This window comes from Lampetra fluviatilis, chromosome 14 (assembly GCF_964198595.1).
Source record: "Lampetra fluviatilis chromosome 14, kcLamFluv1.1, whole genome shotgun sequence".
NCBI classification, from domain to species: domain Eukaryota; kingdom Metazoa; phylum Chordata; class Hyperoartia; order Petromyzontiformes; family Petromyzontidae; genus Lampetra; species Lampetra fluviatilis.
In genome coordinates, this window is record NC_136288.1 from 3,871,667 (window position 1) to 3,895,381 (window position 23,715).

The window sequence follows — 23,715 nt, forward strand, 5'->3', positions numbered from 1 at the left end:
CACTTTTATATAAACTGTATAAAGAAAGGGTCTGTCGCTGTAATGACATGAACACTGGGTTCAGGAAACGCTAATGCATTCCTCTTATCTCTCCTCAATTTCTATTTTAAGCATTTAGCTCGATTTACTGGTAGATGGGAAGCTGGTGACAAATGCACAATGATCAGCAAACCATCCCCTATAATTACCGTGGGGATCTCCCTCGTTCGCTAACGACTCGGACGCATTAATTGATTTTGATGATGGCCCCAAATCTGGGTCAGATACCTTCTCATTTAAACCCAGCACACGCCGCCGTTAGGGGCAAAGCCAGAAGAGCCCCGGTGCTCAGGGTGTGCTCGGAGGAGGGTGGAGATGATGGTATAAGATTGCCGAGGATGAGCCTCAGAAATTTGCGAGTTCATTTCCTCTTTTAATTAATTCCTTCCCGCAATTCGTTTTCGATGAGGCCGTCGTGATAACGGGTCACGTCGCGTGCTTGCAGAGCGGAATGTCGTTTGGCTTTCAATGTTCACGCAGCGTTTTGCGTCTGACGCAACCAGAGATCCGTGGGGGAATGTGGCACGTGATGGCCAGGTCTTTATCCGAATGGAATTTTTTACAAATTCCATTGTTGATAATATGGCGCGGGTCGTGCTCTGTAGCTCTCCGACGTGTTTTCGGGTTACACCGCGTTTCGTTCGAGACGATATCCGACGTTTCAACTCCACGTGCCGGGAGCTTTTTTAGGAACTGAATTGTAATATAATTGTAATATCTGGGCATGATGTCCGACAATTAGCTCCACGTGCCGGAGCGAAACGTCGGATATCATTGCGAACAACACACGCGGCACAATCCCACATTGTGGATGGTTAATATGCTCGCCATGAAATATTCTTGATAATTTGCAAGAGCGAACCGTGGTGGTTTGTGATTCCTATTAGAGCTGCCAGGTAACTTCTGCAGGAAATTATGAAAAGTACCACATATGCCGAAAAGCAAGATGCTTAAAATTTTTTTATTTAAAGCTTTCGTGACTGCAGGGATTAATCTTCTTGGTTCTTTCGGTAAAGTCACGTAGAAGGGAAATAATAAAATAATAAAAATAAAACATAATAAAATACAATTCTCACGACGTTTCGGCCACAATGCAAGCAGCCGTCCTCAGGTGAAGAACAGGAAAGACATTTCAGACGCTGTCTTTCCGACAGACCTGTTCTTCACCTAAGGACGACTGCTTGCGATGTGGCCGAAACGTCGTGAGAATTGTATTTTATTATGTTTTATTTTTATTATTTTATTATTTCCCTTCTACGTGACTTTACCGAAAGAACCAAGAAGATGCTTAAAGATGCCGCTATATTATTCACAAGCGTTGCCCATCCTGTGCCCGTGGCACATCCGAATTTTACATTTGCAATACAAACTCGCAACTAAATTGTAAATATTGTCTGACAATTCCCTTTGTACCTGTCCCCAATTCAGGTCTCCCCTTGCGACAGTGATAGAGCATCTCGGAGGGAATCTCGTCTTATTCTACAAAGGAACATCAACCCAATCAATCAAATGGATTCGTGTCCCAGTAGCATAAATAAATCAAATGGGAAACCGCAATCAAATCACACGCCGGAGAAAGAGAACAAAAACCTGTAAAGTGGAGAAGAACCGACATCGTGGAGCAAGGCGGCATGGACATCAGGACGTGTTTTTTGACAATCGCGCTGACTTACGTTACGTAAACCAACGTGACTGTAAAAGAAAGAAGGAAGAGATTTGCCGTGTGGCTGTAGGAGGGTGAAGAGAAGAATTGTTAGTGGAATGTGGTGCGCGAGTCGGTAGAATTATCTCTACTGCTGCCCAATTGCATTTTTTTACGCTGTCTTACGACGGTTTGAAGCATGCATGCCTCAGCTCTGTCCATCTGCATGCGTGTATGTATGTTACATAGGGTTATAATGACATTCCTAACAATTATCCAATATAAACAAAACGTTGATATAAGTTATGTTGCGATTAGGGACTTTCTGCGTAGAAAATAGACCAAATTGTCCAACTTGGTGACACAAATCAAAAGGGAATATTTTTCCCACTCTCGTAATTGTTTCTGATTTAATGGCCAACAATGGTTGCGCCAATATTCTATGAAACAAAAGAACCACGTGTTCCGTACGTGCATCAAATTAAATACTTCCAAGGACAAACAAAATTTGGAAAGCATTCCAGAATCCATGCATAAGCATGATTTTTTTTTCTTCTTCCAAACTTGTTTTAAGAAACAACCACACGCAAAGGTTTAATTTGCGTTCGGGACCACGTGGCTGGGCATTCGCTCAGACGAGTGGTGCATCAGAGTGTGCCGGCTAAACTCACTCCTCCTGGCCATCTGCCCAGGAGAGATGAGAACTGCCCGATGATGCTGGATGCAATTACCAGCGAAACGTCGTACTCAAATTGTAAATGTTGTGGTTTCACGCTTCAACACACCGGTGGGCTAAAGCAGTGAACTATTTGTCTTTTGTCAACGTGACACTTTTTTACTGATTGGCCGTGTCGGGTGGTGGAGGGTTACGACACATTTATAAATAACGCGATCTAAACCCAAAAACCTTGATTATGATTAATTGATGGATGGGCGTGCAGTAAATGTGGAGTGAGGGGGGGGGTTAGGCGCTGCTTTACCATCAGCTAGATTTGATAATTGAACAGAGAGGCCATGAAAGGCATGCACCCGGTCATTGTGAATACAACTCCTGCCGCACACTCAACGGGTTTCTAGCTTTTTTTCTCTTTTTATATCGCTTATGTGTGGTTTGTTTAAGAGTAGCTTGGCAAATGGAATGTTTAAAGAAGTTCAACACGCATACAGTTGTGGCCGCTTATAAGAACAAAATAAATCCACCTCCGAAAGTGGTGAGATCGATATAAACGGTCATCAGGAACAGTAAGCGAATGCCAAGAAAAGTCAGTGGGTTTTGGCAGGACACATCCCGAGAAGGAATGATAATGATGGCCGATGGGAGGAGACCGGTGATGGAATGGCAGTCGATGGAGGAAACACCCCCAAGAGGACGACAGCCACCAGAGGAGGAGTGAGGAGACGCCATCTTGTGCCAGAGCGAGGCTAGATTGTGGCCATCACAGGACCAGGAAGGATGGCGATGATGATGAGGGGTAGCCCTTCTTCCAGCAGTGTGTAACAAAAAAATATATATTTTGTTCCTGGGTAGTAAGTGTTATTTCCCAATTGTTTATGCCTCAAAAGTACAGAAAGTGGTTATTATTCCCCACAAACTTTGCTTTTGTGACCAAGACAGTGATATTTTGAAATGTACCTGTTTTCAATGATAAAACGTGGTGTGCATTTGTGTAATTTATTCATGTAAAGTCCTGGTCACAAAAGCAAAGTTTGTGGGGAATAACAGCCATTTTCTATACTTTTGAGGCATAGCCAATTAGAAAATAGCATACTACCCAGGAACAAAAATCGTGTTACATAGTGTTATCATTCAATGCACTGAAATAGGTAGAAAATAGATCTGAATTGCACAGTTATATATAAACTGACCTTACAGTGTTTAATTACTAATTGTTTGTTCACTTTTTATTTGGTGAACATTTCTTAGGCTTTTTTCCCCTTCTTCTTCCAAATGTTATTCCTGGCGTGCTCTTGGTGTCATATCATGAGACAAAGAATGCATTTGGAAATCTCGCAGAGCCGTGTGGCTTTGCGAGTCTGAAAACCTCACAAAAATGTTGCGCAAAGGTTATTCTGAACAAATCTTCCAGTGCCTCTTTATATTTATACAGTAAGGTGCACACTTGCCCCTGCACTATGCTAAGTGGTTGTTTTTTGTAGCACAGCAGGCAAACTAATAGTTTAAAGAATATTTTGTTTAACTAGTTGAGAACTCAAGCGAGCAGGATGAGCCTCATTTGCAAGATTGACCTGGGGCTTTAGTCTGCCAGTGGGGGAGCGATGATCGTTAAGTATAATCCTAATTGAGTAATTTAGCATTTGATAAAACGTGGACCCTGATGCCGGCAACACATTGGCTTTACCCTTACTAAAGACATCAGAGGTGTGAAGCGGATGGCACGTAGTATTGTTATGCTTGTCACACCCACAGTGATAACCGGGGCGGCCGCCGGATTGGAACCGTGAACCTCTGCGACAAGCGATCCACGTGCTACCGCCAGGCCATGTGACCACAGCAGTTCACACAGGTAGAATTGAACCACGTGACGTGAAAAACTAAAATGTGACACGTGTTTATTTTCACGTAGCGATTGTTGATCAGACCATGACCATCAGCTCGCTACACCTGAGCACCCCGCTGATCATGGCATCTCAGCGCTTCTGGCTCAGCGCTCTGACCCTTGAACCACCCTGCCACCTCCCTAATGCTTTTGCAATGTTTAAGTCTTCGTGACGTTATCCTTTAAAGGTCAATTTTATTTGTTAACCCTGTCCAGGATTGTAAACGTGCCATTGCTATCACGATGCGATCGCTCGGATACGCGGAATGATCTCGGTTTTTTGTCGTATAAAAACGCGATAACGTTGAGTGACGTATAATATCAGCCTCTTGCGGTGGCTCCTGCTCCAATATCGGAACGTGACCATACTCTCCTCGCACAGACCATCTCGTCAGATGTTTACGTCAACACTAGAAGAGTGCCCGCCATTGGCACAAAAATGGTGAAAAAAAATGGCTTCCAAATTTCTGCTTTGAGAACAAAATAAATCGATTCAGTAAGAATCTGCAGAAGGCATGCCATGATGAACATAAGGAAAAAGCACATTGTCAAAACTTTAGCCTGTGGATGTTACTGTTACTATGCTGAGTATGATGGTTGCCAGTTGTGTTTCTTCTTTGCCTCATTATGCACATTTAATAGCACACAAAGGTGTGCTCACAACCAGCAGGAAGGCACAACTCCCATCGTGCCTTGCATACACATCATGTGATTGCCACATGTCATGTACAGTGTTCTCAGCCTAGTCTAAGGTCACGAGCTTGGAAGTTAAATTTTACATTAACGAAGCTTTAATGTTTTATTTTAATGTTTGAATGTTATGTTGCCCTTTCCGGAATACACAGCCTTGGTGCCTTAGCGCCTTACAAAACAACTGTTTGCTTTTTGGGTTTGATATTTTTTTGTGTACACTAACACACAATTGGGCAATTGCTAAACTACATGTAAAAAGTTAATTTAATGAGTTGATTGTGATAATTTAATCTCCTAAATTATCTCAGCTCACTATCAATGACAATATAATAATGCCCCTTATTCAGAAAATTTTCATCCTTGTCTTGAAACTCACTTTCAGGTGGGTCATGCAATGGGATGTTTGGCCAATTCCACGAATTAGTATTTTGGCCCATGAAAAGGAAGCAGTACCCAGAGACGACGCACACCCAAGAGACGCAACCAACACAAGCAACTTCTTGGTTCTTTCGGTAAAGTCACGTAGAATGGAAATAATAAAATAATAAAAATAAAACATAATCAAATAATTCTCACGACGTTTTGGCCACAACGCAAGCAGCCGTCCTCAGGTGGAAAACAGGTCTGTCGAGAAGACAGAGTCTGAATTATTATGTCTTCTCGACAGACCTGTTCTCCACCTGAGGACAGCTGCTTGCTTTGTGGCCGAAACGTCGTGAGAATTATTTGATTATGTTTTATTTTTATTATTTTATTATTTCCATTCTACGTGACTTTACCGAAAGAACCAAGAAGATGAATCCCTGCAGTCACGAAAGCTTTGAATCGAAACACAAGCAACGTTCCGCGGATGGATTCAAGAATCCACGTTGTGCGGCAATCTCCTGGCCCCATCGCAGCCCAAGCCTACAACACCATCTCATTACTGACCAGGCTCCACAATGCCTACTTTTCGACAAGATCGAGCGCATTGAGAGTGCTTTGGTTACAGCTGTTGTCGTTTGTAATTTGTACGATTCTTAAACCACGAATCGTTACATTATGAATCGATATTTGCCGAGCGATTCAATATATGCAGAGCCAAGATAACATATGCAATTATGCATAGCGTATGAAGTTATGGCTTGTGCCTGCATGCATATGTATGACACGGGGCTCATTGCAATTTTGACCTTTATTGAATATAAAGTGTTGACAATGTTCCGCGATTATGCAACGAGCAGACAGCTTCACACCCTCTCCCCGGGCTGCCTTGCCCAGTGGCACTTCATTGTAAATGCGAGCAGGGCCGCTGCTGCGTGCTGCCCTGCGCAGGGTCACGTGGCGGTCAAGACGTTAAGTGATGCCGCGCATGCGTTTGCCTGGTGGTTTGCAGATTTGTGTGTGGACGTTCACGACTTCAAAAGCCATCTCCTGCGGGTAACATTCCAGAATAGGGCCACCCCATGCCATGAGGGTCGTTGAGGGTTATTTGACCATACTCCAACGTGCTGGTTAGTGAAGGTGGGAAGCAATGATATGGGATCATAGCACAGTACAACAATGGATTGCACTGCAATTGCCCTCTGCTGCCCGCAGTGTGGCTCCTGCAAAGTTAAACTATGAACAATTATATATTTGAAATAGAATACAGCACTTTGCTGTACACAATACATTGGATCTTATTGCTTAAAAATCCAAAATTCCTACAGTCAATATAGGTAATTTTTTTTGTCATAAAATAGTCCTAAAATGTTACGATGTAATAAAAAAATAAAATTGAGATTTACGCCCCCCCCCCCACACACACACACACAACAATAATGGTACGTATGCGTATTTAAGTGCATTACAAATAATGCCACCCAGGAAATCATTTACATAATATCACTGCATTCAGGTTGTTTTGACAACACTGTGAACAACTTTTTGGGAATTTGGGAGGAAATCCGAACACCCAGAGAAACCCCAAGCACATGAGGGATAAACACTCCTATCTCTTGGCCACCTTGGTTTTTGTGTCACTCCAATTTTGGTGTCACTCCAATATTGGAGTGACACCACTCTTGGCCAACACCAAGCAGTGCCAAGTCACGTTCCGTAAAGAGCAATTCGCCACATTTCCGTAATCTGACCCTGAAATGTGCTAGGCTGATTGAGAATAACAAATATGAATAGAGGTTTTTCTTGTCATTCTTTCAGTAGTAATTGGTGGAACAGGCTTTAACGAGCATCAACTTGCTCCACTTAAAAATCTCGTTGGGTTCAAACCCAGGCTCAGTGCTGAAGGCGCAAGGTCCCGACGTGGCCATCATGGATCCAATTGTCATGGCCTATTGTTATTTAATTATCATAATGCAGCATTTACTTCGGAATTTATATTCTAGACCCTGTGAGAGTCACAAGAGTAGGCCATTATTTTCGAATGTTCTCCCAAAAATCTCAAATTAGAAACATAATTTCACAAATTCTGAAATTAAATTACATGCAATTGTTTTTCTTCCTGCAAAGCTGTGTAGCCTGGCTACTGCGTCGTTCTCGGCATGAAAAATGTATTGATTGATAATAATAATAATGTGTAATGATCTCTGACATTTTTATGAAGGTTACACCGTGTTGAGGTTGCATACCAAAGTCTACCCGGCGCTTTTAAGCAAATTATATTTCACGTTTTGCTAAGATTGTTCATTTTTTCCACATTTTTTGTTATTTCCTTACATGCCTCGTAGGCAAGATAAATAATTCATAACAAAACAACTCAGGACATGAATAATACACTACATTCTTTTTTGAATGCTTTCCAACAACGAACAAAAAATACAACAAACCACACATGTACAGCTTGTTTAATTATTTCAAGCATATTTTTTGTTGAGCTATAGTCATGTCAACAAATATCTGCTTTATTTACATATACGATCAATTTATTTGCGTACTTAATTCGGACAGCTTAACATGTAGGCTTTTGTGACCAATATTGTCCATAATTATAGAGGTTAAACCCACCACCACCAAAACTAGTAACGAATTGGCATGTTTTGTATACGTGACAAACCTTACTCATTGGCTGTGTCGGGTGGTGGCGGGTTTAACAAACATTTATATTTACGCGATCTAACCCAAAAACCTCTATTATGGTTAATTCGGACACATGTTATGTGACAATGATCAGAATCAGAATATGTATTTATACAGGAGGAATCAGATGCGCTATAAAGCTCTTTTTTACAGATGCCCAGTAGTTCCACACATACGTACGTCCAGAAATCTAAACGGTGAAGTTCTTGCACGTGTGTCATCCGTGGTTCAGGACATAGGAGAGCACGCACAACAGAGCGAGGCATTCCAGAGTCTCAGCAATTTCAGTCTGACGGCGTAATTCTCACAGCGGACCCTATAACACGGAAAAATATGACCCCACTGTGAGCCTCGAGCATCGGAGTGATTAAACTGGTACAAAAATATATTACTGGATGCAGGGGATGCCATTTTATTGCATTTCACTCAACGGAATTCTCTTCCACCTTTTAACTGGCACCATGAAGCTCGTGGATCGTGTTATGCCACTCGTGGCACTCGCCTATCGCTTTTAATTAAGCCGAGGGCACAAACATCGCTGCGAGAGGTAGGCTGCGATGGCTCAGGAGGGATATTGCTTTGCCCTTGTCGGAGCAGTCAACTGGCAACGTTGAATTCCTGGGTTAGAATCTTGCTTCACCAATATGAATTTGTCGAAGTCAATCCACTCATCCCGTGCCACCTCCCTACCTTAACCCCAACACATAAAATAAATCAACTATTTTTTATTTACCAGGTAAGTTCCACGGAGCTATATAGCTTTTTTCAGAAGCGACCTGGCCACAAATGATAGCCCAGCAAAGTGGCTTATCACGTGGCGTTTTAAAGCGGCCAAATACTCTAAACGCGTGTTTCTAAATGTGGAGGAAAAAACCGGAGGACTTGGAGAAAATTCCACGTGACCATGGGGAGAACATGCAAACTCCAAATATACAGACGTGAGAGTCGGGGTCGAACCTACGACTCCCTGTATACCAGGCGAGGTAGTTAACATCTCGCCACCACGGTACCCCAAACATACCCAACAAGAAACACGTGCACGCACATTTACACGCGTGTAATAATACATGCCAATTATTTTCCAGGATAAACCTGACTGAGTCTCAAGACTGGCCTTCAGAAGTGGCCCTGCAATGGCATGTCGTGTGTGAGAGAAAACCCACCACGGGAAACGAGGGGCGACGCTCAGCATTTCCATCTCATGGCCACACCTTGCAGCCCCATGCCGACAACACCTGGAAAGTCCTGAGGGGTGGTCACCCATTCAAGTACTCAACAGGGCTCAATGCTGTTCTACTTCATAAGATCCAATAAGATTTACGCGCATAGGAGCATGATTCTGGTATTATTCGCGTTGCCGTCTCACCGAATTGAACACAATTAAAAACTACACGCGCATGTGCAAACAGTCGGTGATGATGGCAGTGCCAAAGAAAAACACAATTTATCTACCAAATTAAGATAAAACAGCTTCAAATATGGCGAGGATTAACAATGCGCAGCGGGGACACACATGCCAATCTTAAATGTCATGCCCATTAATAAGCCTTGGCTCACAGCTCTCATTGTGCCTCAATGTCTCATTTGAAAGATAAAATCTGTTTTGTGCAAATCGTGTTTTACTCTAGGGGCATGGGATGCATCCTGTACAATGCTCCCTAATTGCTCCTCGCTTGCTCGGTTATTTCTTTATGGTGGTTACAGCGACTTTGGGTACAAATGTTCCCCCCCCCGTATATCGCCACACACACGCACGCACAAAGGATATTAATATACGTTACACACACGCACGACAACAGACGGAATATAATGCTCATGCAAGGTGGCAGCGATGATCTTGCAAAGCGTGTACTCTCCTTCTGCGGATCAAGCAGCTTTCGATGCGATATTTTCATGACATTTTTACTTCATGTAAATGTCATTTTTCGCAGTGAGATGAAAGGGAAGATTAAATATGAAAGAGGCGGTAACCAATAAACAGTTTTTTTTACTGTAAAAAAAAATATTTTTTAGAAATATAAAATATTTCTCCCCCTTCTTTTCACGGCATTTCTGGCAAACGTTGTTTTGGAAAGGCACTCAGATGTTAACATGTGTTGCCTTCCTCTGTAACGCTTAGCTGTGCGTGCGTGTGTAATTGTATACATGTTTGATAATTATCACAACCGTCAATGAGAAACAGGGAACATCGGCACGAGCGTACCGACTTGTGCGGCGGGGGTGCATTTCACTCTGCGCTCACGACGGCTTTCTTGCAAGGCTCGTGCCTTGGGTTTGGTGGTACATGCTACAGGGTTTGGTGGTACATGTTGTGTATGTCGTTTATTGTGAAATTTCGGGCACAGTTCCTATGATCACTGTTACATTGCTTATGGCTTTATTTTGGTGATTTTTTTGGTTTGGCCACGTTTGTTTGTTGTATTACGGCGTTAGAATGATGGCTTTAATCTAAGTTGTCTTGTGGTTGTTGTTGTTGTTTGACTTGCATCCCACTGGGATTTTTGCACACAGCGTTGGTGTACGGTGCTTTTTTTTCTGGGAGACTTTGCAGTTTTTTCCTGGATTTTTCTGTTTGCGCATAGTCACTTTAAGATGTTTTCTTGTTCATATTTTTTGTTTGTTGCGGTTGCACCCGATTCAAGAGCCGAATGGCTCACAGGGTTATACCTAATAAATGAAACTTAACTGAAAACCGTCGTTAGTTTGGGGGCGAGCGTGCACGGCGATGCACGCAGCATCCTCGTCCCCGTGTGCTTGTTATAGAATATTGCCATAGTACGCGCGGGGCATCGAGGCCATGGTTTTTAAATCTTTTATATTAAGTTCGCTTGCTTGCTTAGGACCGTGCAAATCTTTCGGTCGTTTTTTAACCCACTTCCCGTGATCCCATCGAGCTGACATTTTCCACACAGACTCGTTGTGCGTGACAATTAATGTTCGTGAAAATTTTTTCCAAAATTTTACGCTTTTTAGGACAAAAATATTATATTTAATTACCAATTGCTTAATGGTGCAATGCAATCATCTGACCCATAGGTGGCAGCCACCTCAAGCCAGAGGACGAGAGGACTCTAGCCGCCACGCATATAAAGGATTTATAGTGAAAAACTTTGTTTTTACGGGTTATACTTATTTGTGGATCGCATCGGTTGGGCACACTCCTAGGCGTGTTGGGTTGCGAGATATTCGGGATGTTGGCAGCGAACCTGTCTGCGTGGACCGTATGTTTGGGCAATCTTTTGGGCTCTCCAGTTTCTGCCCACATCCAAAACACTTCCGGCCACACGTGCCAATGCAGGGGCCTCTTAAAAGTTTTGATACACGACATATTTTACCGGATAAAATGTCATTATAACATTCAGTATCCTATTTGTTATGGAGAGATGAAATCAGCTTGTATGCCGGTGCTAAGTGGATTACCACATCCCAGGGCCACGAGCGACAGTTACATCGCAGGATCGTGAGTGATTGTAGTGGCTTAGGAGGCCTTCATCCAACAGTGGATCGAACATTGCTGCTGCTGATGATCCTACGCATCATATATATGGCACATGACGCATCAACTATTAAATATTGGGCCTTCCTCTGGTGTACAATACTGGTTTAAGGACTCCCCTTGTGCCATCCGTGGGTCACACAAACCAAATTATCCATCCTGCTCTTGTTTATTTCATAGGCAGAAACATAATCTTGTTTGGCGATATCACAAATAAGATGCAGATGTTGGTGTTTTGATCACCCCCCTCTGTAATGATGATGCATCGTCATCAGGGTCAATATTCTTTTCAAGAATTTATAATTTTTTGGTCTCATTTTGGCTGTCTCCTTCATGGGCCCTGCAGGATCGTGGCAGATGGTGGTGGCTTGGGGAGGCCCTTTCTTTCACTCGAAAAATGGATGATGAAGATGAGTGTTGCCGTCTTGTTTGCACCGCTTCTAATTTGTCCTGCCTCTTGTATTTTTTCAAAATAAAAAAACTCTGTTTAATCCAGTAGCCTAAATCACTGCATGTAAAAACAGCCCATAATATGCATAAACCGTAAATGATCAATTCTCAAGGGCATTGTTTGATGCGTGTAGCATAAGAATGAGAATCGATTTGATTCAGTGAATCATTACACGCCTGTTATCTGTGCATCCTTGCAGGGCATCCCAGAGGTACTGGGTATTCAGTCATTGTGAATTGGCTGGATGATTATCATTATTATTGATATTGTTTAAGTTCTGGACATTGTTTGTTACTGTTCCCTGTGTTCCTATCACCATATTGAGGAACTCCCCCCCACCCCCATCTGTGACAAAGAGCTTCATAGCTCATCGAATTCATCCAGTCTAAATAAGAGATTCTGATTCTGAACCGAGCACTGTACTCAAATGCTGCTGCCGCTGCTGCCCCATGATTATTTTATTAGCACAGGTTGCGAGGCACAGGCCCTGATACCCAAAATGCAAAGTGGCCAACAACAAACAGCAAGATTAAATACAACTAATTTCTCTTCTTGGTTCTTTCAGTAAAGTCACGTAGAAGGGAAATAATAAAAGAATAAAAATAAAACATAATAAAAATGTTTTTTCCCTTCTACGTGACTTTACCGAAAGATCCAAGAAGATGAATCTCTGCAGTCACGAAAGCTTTAAATCGAAAAATACAACTAATTTATTTGGTGATACTGTATTGGTAGCGGTGGGTTCGAACCGGACCCTGACGCCTGCTGTAGATATGGAGTTGGCATGTTACCCCCGTGGTCGTGTGGATTCTTCTCCGGGTCTTCCCCTCCACATTTAGAATCATGCCTTTATAGGATTTGGCTGCTATAAATTTCCACGTGATGATAAGCGACTTAGTTGAGCTATGATTCGTGATAGCCAGATCGCTTCTGAAAAAGATCTTAGTGGGGCCTTACCTGGTAAATAAAAGTAGTACAATAGCAACCAACCCCCCACCCCCCTGAAAATATTCAACAATAAAACTGCCTTAAAAAGGAAAAGTGTATAAAATGTGATGTCATCAGAGGTAGCAAACGGGTTTTGATTCCTTACCCGTACCCGGCCGTACCAGGGTTGCAAACGGGTACCCTACCCGTACCCGGCCGGGTACGGGTAGGGTACGGGTATCGGGTACCCGATTGCGACCTCTGGGATGAAGCCATGTTGCAGGCACGGGTGGGTTGATTCTAGGAACTTGAATTGTGAGAAGAGACAAGACGTTGTGAAATGAGTGACAAACAGTTACTCACTAGTGACTCACGGCCTACCCGTATCCGTAACCAGCCGCACCAGGGTCGCAAACGGGTACCCGTACCCGTACCCAGCCGGGTACGGGTAGCCGGGTATCGGGTAGGGTATGGGTATCGGGTACCCGGTTGCGACCTCTGGATGTCATGGATCAATGGCACCTTCTTCACTATCCCTGTGGCCTCTCTATTTGCTGACACGGCGATACGTTGCCTATTATAATAGTTCTGCTCAAAGCAGTGTTAGTTATGAATATGCAGAGGGATTTTTTTGTTTGTTTGCATAAGTTGCTATAGAAGTTCATAATCGAAAGTATTTTCATAAAACTTCCCAACATCTGTATGCAACCTTTCAATGTTTAGACAATTGTTGCTGGCATGAAGATATACATGTTCAGTTGCAGGGATCAGTTGGCTATAGATTGGCATTCGTTCTACTGATTTTGTAGCATAAGACCCATATGGAATCATGTTTATCTCAGGCAAGCGTGGCTTGTGGGTAGGATATACATTTAATAGTTCGCACTGCACGTCAACTTTGGATTCCTTAAAGGCACGTTCTTCATATTAGTGGCTTGAAAACGATCATCGTGAATGTTGTGTGTGTGCAGGGTGCGGGAATATAAATTGCACACATTTATTGGGCTGCACGAGATTGTTAAAAAAAAAACCGAATCCATTGTCTTCTCTTAGTCTGGAACACATCTTCATTAAGCTAGCGTATGCCCTTTTAGTTTACCAAAAGATATCCACCAAATTTAATTTCAAACGTACTCTTGGCATCTGGTCCAAAATTATCTTTCCAAGATCACAACCAGATGTCAATGTGACTCGACTTGAAAATCATGTCATGGTTCTTTTGCCCGATAGCCTTCGTGCTGTATATACCACTGGGCTGTGTTCACTTCAGCCACGCAGATGGGTGTGTGTGGTTCCACTTGAGCCTATCTGGGTAACGAGGCTTGTCAATAATGGCCTCGATCAAATCAATCACTAAACCAATTAATATTTAAATTATGGCCATTGATCATGTATAGTCATTACCCAGCAGTATAAATGGGTACACCGTACCGCAGCTAGTCAATCGGCTAGGCTCGTGTGGTGGGGTAAAGTGTAGGCATTCCCACCTCTTCCAAGGCATCTGGCCAGTGTTGAAGAGTAGACCGAAATACCCTCTACGGCGGCTCTCTCGAGCTCCTTCTAGTGGAAGTTCTGATAGCTGTGGTATGTGCGAGCAATTGCAGGGCTGTACCTTTACATTTACATATAGGCACTGGCATTTGGGTTGTATCCATCAAATGTAACGCACACCAAAACCTATATTTATCCACCCGCGTTGGAGTCAACTCAAGTCGACTAGTGCCCACTCAATGCTCGAACAGGCGACACCATATTTGTCATGTGGGTCACCTAGCTAGTCATCTGATGATCATATGTCGTATGTAGTTCCAGTACAGGATCTATAAATCTACTTTTTGGCGGGCCACATGTATGCTGAAATTCTTTCGCACCGTACGTAGCCAACAGTGCTAATCGGAGGTGCGGGGGAAGGACAACAAACTAAAGACAAAAAGCAGTTCTAAAGAAATGAGTTTTCAATCTATATTTAAAAGTGTCTAGGTCCAGTGGCTTTTTAATAATAAGATATACATGCTGTTAATTGGCCACGGGACATTGTACATCACGTGCACAGATCTTATGGAGCGATGTCATAACGTCAGAACCAAAGGAGGGAACAGGTCTGAAAGGACATCTACTGCAGAGGCGGAATGTTGAAATCAGCTTGTGCAGGAGAGAGATGGACTTTGGCTTCTGGGACCATGTGGGACGGTAACGATATGAGGCCTTCCTCCACCAGTGGATAGACCATGTATGATAATGATGTAAGAGTAGTCATTCAGAATCTCTTGAGTCCCTGGATTCAAGTGTCAGGCTTTGGATATTGGCCTTCATGAGCCATGCGAGTGAAGCTACACTTTAAATAATGTAACCCTTGTTACGTGGTTTAATTGTAAAAAAATAAACTGCAAATAGACACATGAACATGTACAATCCAAAAGTGCCCCAATGTAGTGTGTGTAAAATAATTTAAACGTGGCAATGCATTGTGGATATATAATATTGAGGCCTACATTTGCATATGCATGATTCACACCGCTGATGAACTTGCAAATGCACCTTACAGCCCATCCAGGCAGCTCATTAAATGTAGGAAAAGGGGTTGAATGGCCGATCCTTATTTATTTGCAATTTATGACCTGCATTAACCTCCCAGGTGCATCCCTTTGATGTGCACTGCATTCTGAGATCTCTGAATTTATTACATCTTGCATTGACGTCAGTGTGCTGTCACGGCTCTCAAGACCCTCAATGAGTTTGTGGGGTTTTTTTGGCCAAGGAAATGTCAACGAGAATTGGTGCCGTGGCAAGGACAGAAGTTTGTAACGAAAGAACTTTGCTATCGCAATTGCTTTTTTGAGAACATTTTCAACAAATTATTTTTCTTCGTTTTAAAAGAAAAATGTGTCCTTCAAGAGCAATATGCCAGCTTCACGTGTCGAACAATCTTCTCCATTGCCATGTAAAGTACATGAGATTCCTCCGTGTGGTATGTTGATAGTCTCTGCCTGGCTTTCAACAAATGCACAAAAAATCAACTCCTATAAATTATGTTTTACACTCAATTTTCCCTTGCTTGGCTCCGAGGTACCCACCCATCTGCACCAACGATTTTATAGCATAGTTTATGGGAGGTGGTAAGCCAGATCTTTAACGAATGTCAGACTCAGGCAAGTGATGTCACTCACAGCTCACTTATTAATGGGTCGTGCAACTCTGTGATTATCATGGTTCCGCGAGATGAAAATTCGTTGTATTTGGATGCCAGTGGCACAATTTTGATATAATTGGCGATTTATTTTTAAACGCCCACATTATTAAAATATAAAGCGAGGAATTGCAAAGCAGGTGGATGCCCTCAGGCAATAATTGACCTCAAACCCTTGAATTTGTTCACATTTGTGATTCCCTGATGGTAGGACTTGACATTCAAGGAGTGGTAAAAATACCACGTGGTCTGGCCTACGGTCTGAGATAGCATTCACCTCAACACACATGAATAAAAATGCAAAATAAATCATGAATCACAATGATCTCCTACCTGATTACATAACGGACATTCAGTTGTATTCAACAAATGACTTTCAGATAATAACATTTGATGATAATGATATCCATCATGATTTTTGGGGTTATTGGTTCTTGTCATTATTGTTAGTATTAACTGGCAATCATAATATAAATTGTCCACCATTTTACATGGTGTTTGTGTCACAGAACATCTGAAAACACCTCGCAAGAATATATAGTATTCCACACGTATCGGTCCCTATGAAACTATGGTCACAGGGGCCTCTGTTGATAAACGTGCAATACATCTCAATTTCTCTGACCGGGTGAAATAAGGGACAGTGATTGATTTTCATTCCAGTTGCATTTTCTGCACTTTAAACAAACAGGACCGATCGCTGAAAAGCACCACTTTGTATAGAGAATACATAAAAACACAGGGGTGTCTGCTGGGCATTTTATTTTTACATCAATAATTCCAAGCACCAACGTAATTTAAGATTGCTGCCACATCGCAGGGCTCGATCAAATGCGAGTTTGGGGGGATTAAGCGGTTGTGGTGACCGGTGCTCCGAGGGAGAGACAAAGGTGGGATTCTAGATGCTGTCTTTAACACTAAATAACAAAGGGAGAGGGGAGGGGGGGTTCTCTCACCCAGTGCTAAAATTAGCCGAGTCTCAGCAGTTGCCCTCTCAGCTACCATCACGAATTGGAATTCTCAGAGGTTGGGTAAATGTAGTGTCAAAACAACGGCAGCGGCTGCTGGCGGCGGGACGTTGATGATGAATTGAACAAGCCGTGTTGGGAGGCACGGGGAACACACGTGCACTTGGATCAATGTCAGCGCGGAGAGCGACACACCACCTACGCTGCCCGCCATAACGACTCGGCGGTAATTTAGCGAGTTCGCCCACCATGCGTGAGGCGCCAATACGCAAGAATATTTCACCAAAACCCCTCAGTTCTCTGGCTAATGAATCGCTGGCTGTTTAAATATTAGTGAAGTAGTGTTCCTGAATATACTAAAAGGCGTCATCTGGTCGAACACCATATGAGACTATGCTCTAAAGAAAGCTGTCTCTGGTGTGGACCAATCAGTTTCAAAGACAATGCATAAATTATCAGAGTATAGTTTTTTTTTGCATTTGACTGCAAGTATTGTGGTTAATGTAAGCATGGTTCCTTGCAAAAGGTGTCAGTTTTGTTGCCAAAAAAAGGGGAAAAACCCTATTAGTATATTTTGGTACTGGCAAAGGAGGACCCATGATGTAGTGTTCCTGAACTCAAGCGATCAATGCGTGGGGCTTATTAGCAGTGGCTGACCAAAACCAGTGGGGACAAGTCTCTAATATGACATCTTTGTCATAAACTGCATGATCATATTGCAGTTTATGTCCTTCAAACTTCCTGACACATGCCTCACAGTGCAATAAGAGGTTTTTGACCCTCTACAAAATGGTATCAATTTTATGACCCTGACGGGATGATGGGCTGAGTCGACCCCTTGACCTGGACTCGAATGTATGACCTGATTTTGAGAGATGGTGATGGTTTGGGGAGGCCTAGATCTAGCAGTGGATAAACCATGGCTGGTGATGATCGTGATGATTGTGCTCCTGGTCACACATATTCATGAAAAAAAAAACACTGAATGCCGTACCGCAGACAACACAGAACTCCTCGTTTATACTTTGCATTTCTTTAAATTAATATTTTTTTCCTTCCGAACGCCAATTCTCACAGTGTTTGACCCTGCCACGTGCCAGGAATCCGTTGGTTGCGATCACACGTCGCCAACGCTTTCTATCCGCTTACATAATATCTGCCCATCTTCACCTTTATATTTTGAATACAATTGATACAAATTCAGGTTGTTCTGTATTAGTGTTGGTCGTTTCATGTTTCAAGCTTATTTTGTTTTACCAGGTGAGATCTCAAGACACCAGGATAGTCTCATTTGCAAGAGTGAGCTTCGCCTCCAAAATGACAGGGGCAAAAAGCTAATAAAACACAACAATGAAACAAATAGAAATCAGTACAAACAAACAATGGTATCACATGAGAAATCAAAAATTTTGCACAAATCAATGTCAAATAATACATTCTCAGCTCGGACAGATTATTCTTTAGATGTTCACAGCAGCAATGACAACTCAATCGACATATTAATTATACGAATATAGGGTGACGATTGGACCAATTATGTAAACGGACAAGGATATGCGTAAAATGCAATTGCAAGCGATGTTATTGAAGATAATCGACAGTTGTAGGAGTTCGTAGGCGAGCAACAGAATCCATCCTTCAGCAGCGAGTCAACGCTGTCGCAGCCACATTGGCAGCACGTTCTATAGCGCTGGAAACCGGCTGCTACTAATTGTTTGGTTCTTTCGGTGAAGCCACGTAGATAGAAAAAAAAAGTGAATACAATAAAAATAACACTAATGTAGACTGTAGCCTGGTTCTTAATCGGAGTGAGTGTACTAGCAATCTATAATATGGACTGTAGCCTTGTTATTAAGTTTGGTGAGTGTACTGCCAGTTTATAATGTAGACTGTAGCAATGGTTATTAAACTGCAATGGTTATCGGCCGCTACAAACACAGGGACTGCTGCTGCTGCTGCACCCGGCTTTAAAACACTCTGGCTACGAACAATGGTGCATCTGTGTTCGTGTGCGTATTTGTATCTATTAATATGTACGTGGTGTGAAAATATTAATAAGGAAGTGCGTTTATAGCGTGTTGAGCATGCAGGGTTAATGCTGCTCGGCCATAAATACACAAACCTTGGTTTGACTCCCAGTCTAACACATTAGCAGCAATCCATATTAATCACACGCCCTTGTATGGGCTTCCCCTAGGTGGACTCAGCCTAAAATTAGCATTGATGCCAGCCATGGAGAGAAATTGGCAACTGGTTGTGTTGCTGGCCCCACCACACCAGCCTCTCTTTACTGGCATTTGCAAGAATAAAAGAGCTCGCCAAGAAACTGACAAAGGGGCGTGTCTTTATAGATGCGCATGAAGGTACGTGTGCGTGTGTAATAGTGTGCTCGCTGACATCACTTGCCCCAACAGTCTATTGCAGCTATACGGGGGAATTTTGTCTTTGTTTTTTGTAATAGTGTGGGGAGCGGTGGCGGAGTGGTTAGCGAACTTGCGCTACGAACCTGGTGACCTGTGCTCGTTCTAGATTTAAAGCTTTCGTGACTGCAAGGATTCATACTCTTAGGTTTTTTCGGTGACTTTACCGAAAAAACCTAAGAGTATGAAACCTGTGTTCGATTCCCAGTCATGGTTAACGTCAGTGGTGATTATCTGATCTGGTCCTGGGCCTGCCCCAAGTTGACTCAAATTAATGCCTGGCACGGTGTATGAACATCAGCACTAGAGAGACAAAGGTGGCTGGGAATGGATCTCACCACACCACCTGCTCATGTCCCGCGCTGGCATGCTTGAGTGCCGACTACCAGCACCTGCCACCACGGTTCGTATGTCTATCTATATGTCTACATGGAAAAATCTTTGTCTGTGTGTGTGTGTGACATAGATCAATTGAGCCTGGACTGAGCATCCTGTCGGTTGACTCAGCCTCAAAATTAGTACCTGGCACTGGACAACAATCGTGTGGTGGTCCCACATCGTCCTGCCAGTTTCTCACTAGAGCTCTCACTAACGCCACTTGCTTCAACGGCGTATACACGCAGGATGAAAGGGAACACTCATTGTCTATGTGTGGCTAATGATGTTGGAACTGGTCCTGGTCACCAGCTCCCCAACCTTCACCAACCCCCGCATTGACCAGTTTGGTGAAGTAAGGTCAAGCAACCCCCGCGTGCCCGAGGGGGCACGAAGGGCAGTGGATTGAAAGGGAGCTGTAAATTCTTCACTTGAGTGCGTTTACGAGTCAGTGTGCACGTCTCCGTGTGTGTGAACGCACAGCAAGCCCTTTGACAATCCACTGCTTCACGAGGTCTCGCCACGCAGTGTGGATTATGAGGAGCTATTTGACCATACGGTAACCAAGCTGGAAAGGCATGTATTTATAGATGCGCATGCCTATGTAGGTAGGTTTGTGTTTATAGGAATGGGCCATGAAAGTGTTTTACAGCCACTGCGTATACGATTTAGTCATCCACTATGTATGCACGATTAGGTGTGTGTCTTTTATAAGTGCGTGCATATAATATATAGTACAGTATGTGTTCATTCATTGGTCTCTAGATTTTATAGATATTGGTCTTTATATATATGAGCATGTTTTTACACAGTTATCAGTAACTATTATACAAGGTACATGATTTAGGCTTATCACATTTATATGGAACGTATATGTTGAATATGTATGCAATCGTAAGCACACAAGTGTTGTATGAGTAAAGTTTAAAGTCGGTGCTTCACTGAATGTATAAAGTGCCAGGTGAATTAAAATACAGTCGTTAAATCAATGTCATTTCATTTTAATGAGTGGAAAGGAAGACTTTGCCATTTCATGAATACATCTAATTTAATATGCATGATACACGTTAGATGATACAGGTGTGTGTTTTATTGTCTGGCTATGAATAATTGTGCTCTGGATATGCACAATGTTGATAGATATTACACGTATGTGTTTATTATAGCCGTGTATGCGTTCGACATGTATAATCACCCGGGATCTGCTCACGCGATTTGGAAGCTAAGCAGGTATTTAGCCTTGATAGTGCCTAGATGGGTGCTCGCCATGCACAAACAGTTTTCCGTAGGGCTTGCAGGCTGGGCCGTACGTGGTGGGCAGTAGAGGGCAGTGCAGGGAAGCCCGTTGTTGCACAGTACTTCTGTGCGTCTGCGTCTTTGCTCCCCCGCCTTTCACAAACCCGCACAAGCCAGCATGGTCATCGGCTACGGTAAAAAAAAATCACCCTCGCGACCTGCACAGGCGTGGGGAGGGCCCTACATCAAGCAGTGGAGTGACAAAGGGCCAGTACATGACTATATGAACACAAGTACACGACACCGGTGGCCACGTTCAATTCCAGCTCACGGTAAAATAACCGTGGCGAATATTTGAACACGGTCGTCGGCCTTAACCTCGGTCGACTCAGCACCTGGTGCGGTGTGCAAGCATCAACACAGACGATACAAAGGCGGCCGGCGAGCGGTTTTGGCCATCCAACCCCTCGTGTGCCGTGCCAACCTTAATAGGTGCTCGCAAACAGCACTTGGCCCAACATCCTGTTGTGACTGTCGGGAACATGTTTGTCTTTGTGGTATTTCACACCCCACCCACCGCGTGCCCACCTGTTTAATGAGGCTTTATGCCACTACCAGCAGCAGCAGCAGTTAACGCCACCGTCCTCACAGCCCTTTAAATGCAACGAGGCCCCCTTGCGTGCTCGCTTGTTAATAATTATCCCTGGATATTCCGTGGCATCACGGGAGGTTTCGCTCTCGTTATAAACTCCCAGTAATCGCCTTCGTTAAAGACCTCGCCTTGCCACCTTTTTTTTGTGTGCGCGCGAAACGCGGTGGATTTTTCGGGACATCGATGTGTGGACACTTCAGCTCACTGAAGCATTTGCCCACCCAGTGCCAGCGGTTGTCACTTTAAAAAAAAAATTTCCGCTGCTCGCCGAGCAGGGCATATTGCATACATCGCAACGCAACGCTGCAGCCTTAGGGGCGGAGGGGAAAGGCAGCAACAACAACACATAGGTATATTTATATACATTTGAACACATGTACAAATGCACGCACGCACATACGTATGTACGCATATTGTAATAAACTGCAGATAACTGTCTAATAATGTATGTTCCATGCGAAGAGGGTATACGTGCATGATTGTGTTGTATACAAACGTATACATACATTGATTACACAATGTACATTAATAGATGAGCACAGTACGTGGTAATTTGTTGGGGTTTTTTCCCCATCACACAAAACAATTATCGATGCAGTATCATATACCCTGACATGTTCTCAATTGCCACCTTCTTTCCAGATCTCTCTCTCTTGAAAAATATATTCCAGAGGCTCTCATTCGGTTGTTAATCACAATTGTGATGAACACACTCCAGTGATACATATTGACGCTACTTTACATGCTATTTGCATATACTGCATGTTAAACGCTGAATGTATATACATGCATCTTACCTCGTCTTTTTGGGGTTTCTTCCGAAAATAATACACCACGATTGATTTTCGCATTGAGTTATGATTGCGTCTAACATGCGCATTGGGTTGGTGAAGCGGTGGTGCGGTGGTGAGCGCCATTGCGATGAGAGTCCCGCAAGCCGAGTTGGATTCCCGTCCATGACATTACAAGCGAGTGCGATGTCAACCAGTCCTGGCCACCACCTCCTTCAACTCAACCCGGCACTGACCAGCGTGGTGCAATATGGTCAAACAAGCCTCACTGTCATCATTCACCAGTGGATTGGCAAAGGGCCGTTAATTCGAATTATTATCACGCATTGGGTTCATGGATTTATACGAATAGTGCATGCACGTTGTGCAATCAGCATGCTGGAATACGTGCATAAAAGTGCATATTTACTCCTGCCGGAGCGCGCTGCTTATACAGCAGCACGCGGTGCGTGATGTAAACATGTAGTTTGTAACTTACCGGTCTTGTTGATTGCGCCGCGGTGTCTTCTTCCCACGGGTGTGATTGGCGATGGGAGCCGAGTCGTTCAGCAGTCGGGAGTGGCTCGAACACCCAGCGCCGGCTAGCCTGCAGCAAGACGATGCCCTCTCCCACGCAAGCGACGCGCGAGAGGGTGAGCTTGCGAGGAAATTTATAGAAAATTAAATGATATCAAATTGAGTGAAAGCTCTCCCCGGTAGCGATAATTGCTGCTGATGTTGTTTTTAGTTTTTGTTTAAAGTGCACTTGAAAGGTGCAGAGAGACACGGAGCATTAACGAGGCAGTGAATAGATGCGCGGGATGGGACACAGAAGAGACGGCGCAAATTTCTACCTTGGGCACTTCTGGTTGGTTGGTGGTGGTACGCGCGCACGCGTTTCACATTCAAGCTAAAGGCACTCCCACACCTCGCCAGCTCCACCAGTCTCTCTCCCTCTCTCGCCTCTCTGCACATAACCCAAAGGCAGGAGGGAAGGAGGGAGGGGAAGGGAGAGGGCACTTTAGCGCAGCCCAGCGGCTTACGTCACGCCCCGGGACGGCACGAAAAAAAAACAACGGATAGGGGAGAGGCTGGTGAGGAGGGGATTTTTTTTTAGTGGCTGCAGTTTCCATTGTGCACTGCAGCACCTCCTCCTCCTCCTGCTTCTTCTTCTTCTTCACTCCCCTCCCCGCATGTTCACCGAGCATAGACAACAATAACAACAAAAAATCCCCGCATTATTA

At 43.6% G+C, this 23,715-nt stretch overlaps 1 protein-coding gene across 1 annotated transcript in view; it reads right to left on the reverse strand.

Moving 5' to 3' along the window:
- Nucleotides 1-23,502, reverse strand: part of LOC144935824 (visinin-like protein 1) — a 43,460-nt gene extending 19,958 nt beyond the window's left edge. The window contains exon 1 of the mRNA XM_078862612.1: nt 22,971-23,502. The gene's annotated coding sequence lies outside the window, so the exon portion shown is untranslated. The remainder of the gene's footprint in view (nt 1-22,970) is intronic.
- Nucleotides 23,503-23,715: the final 213 nt, after the last annotated feature.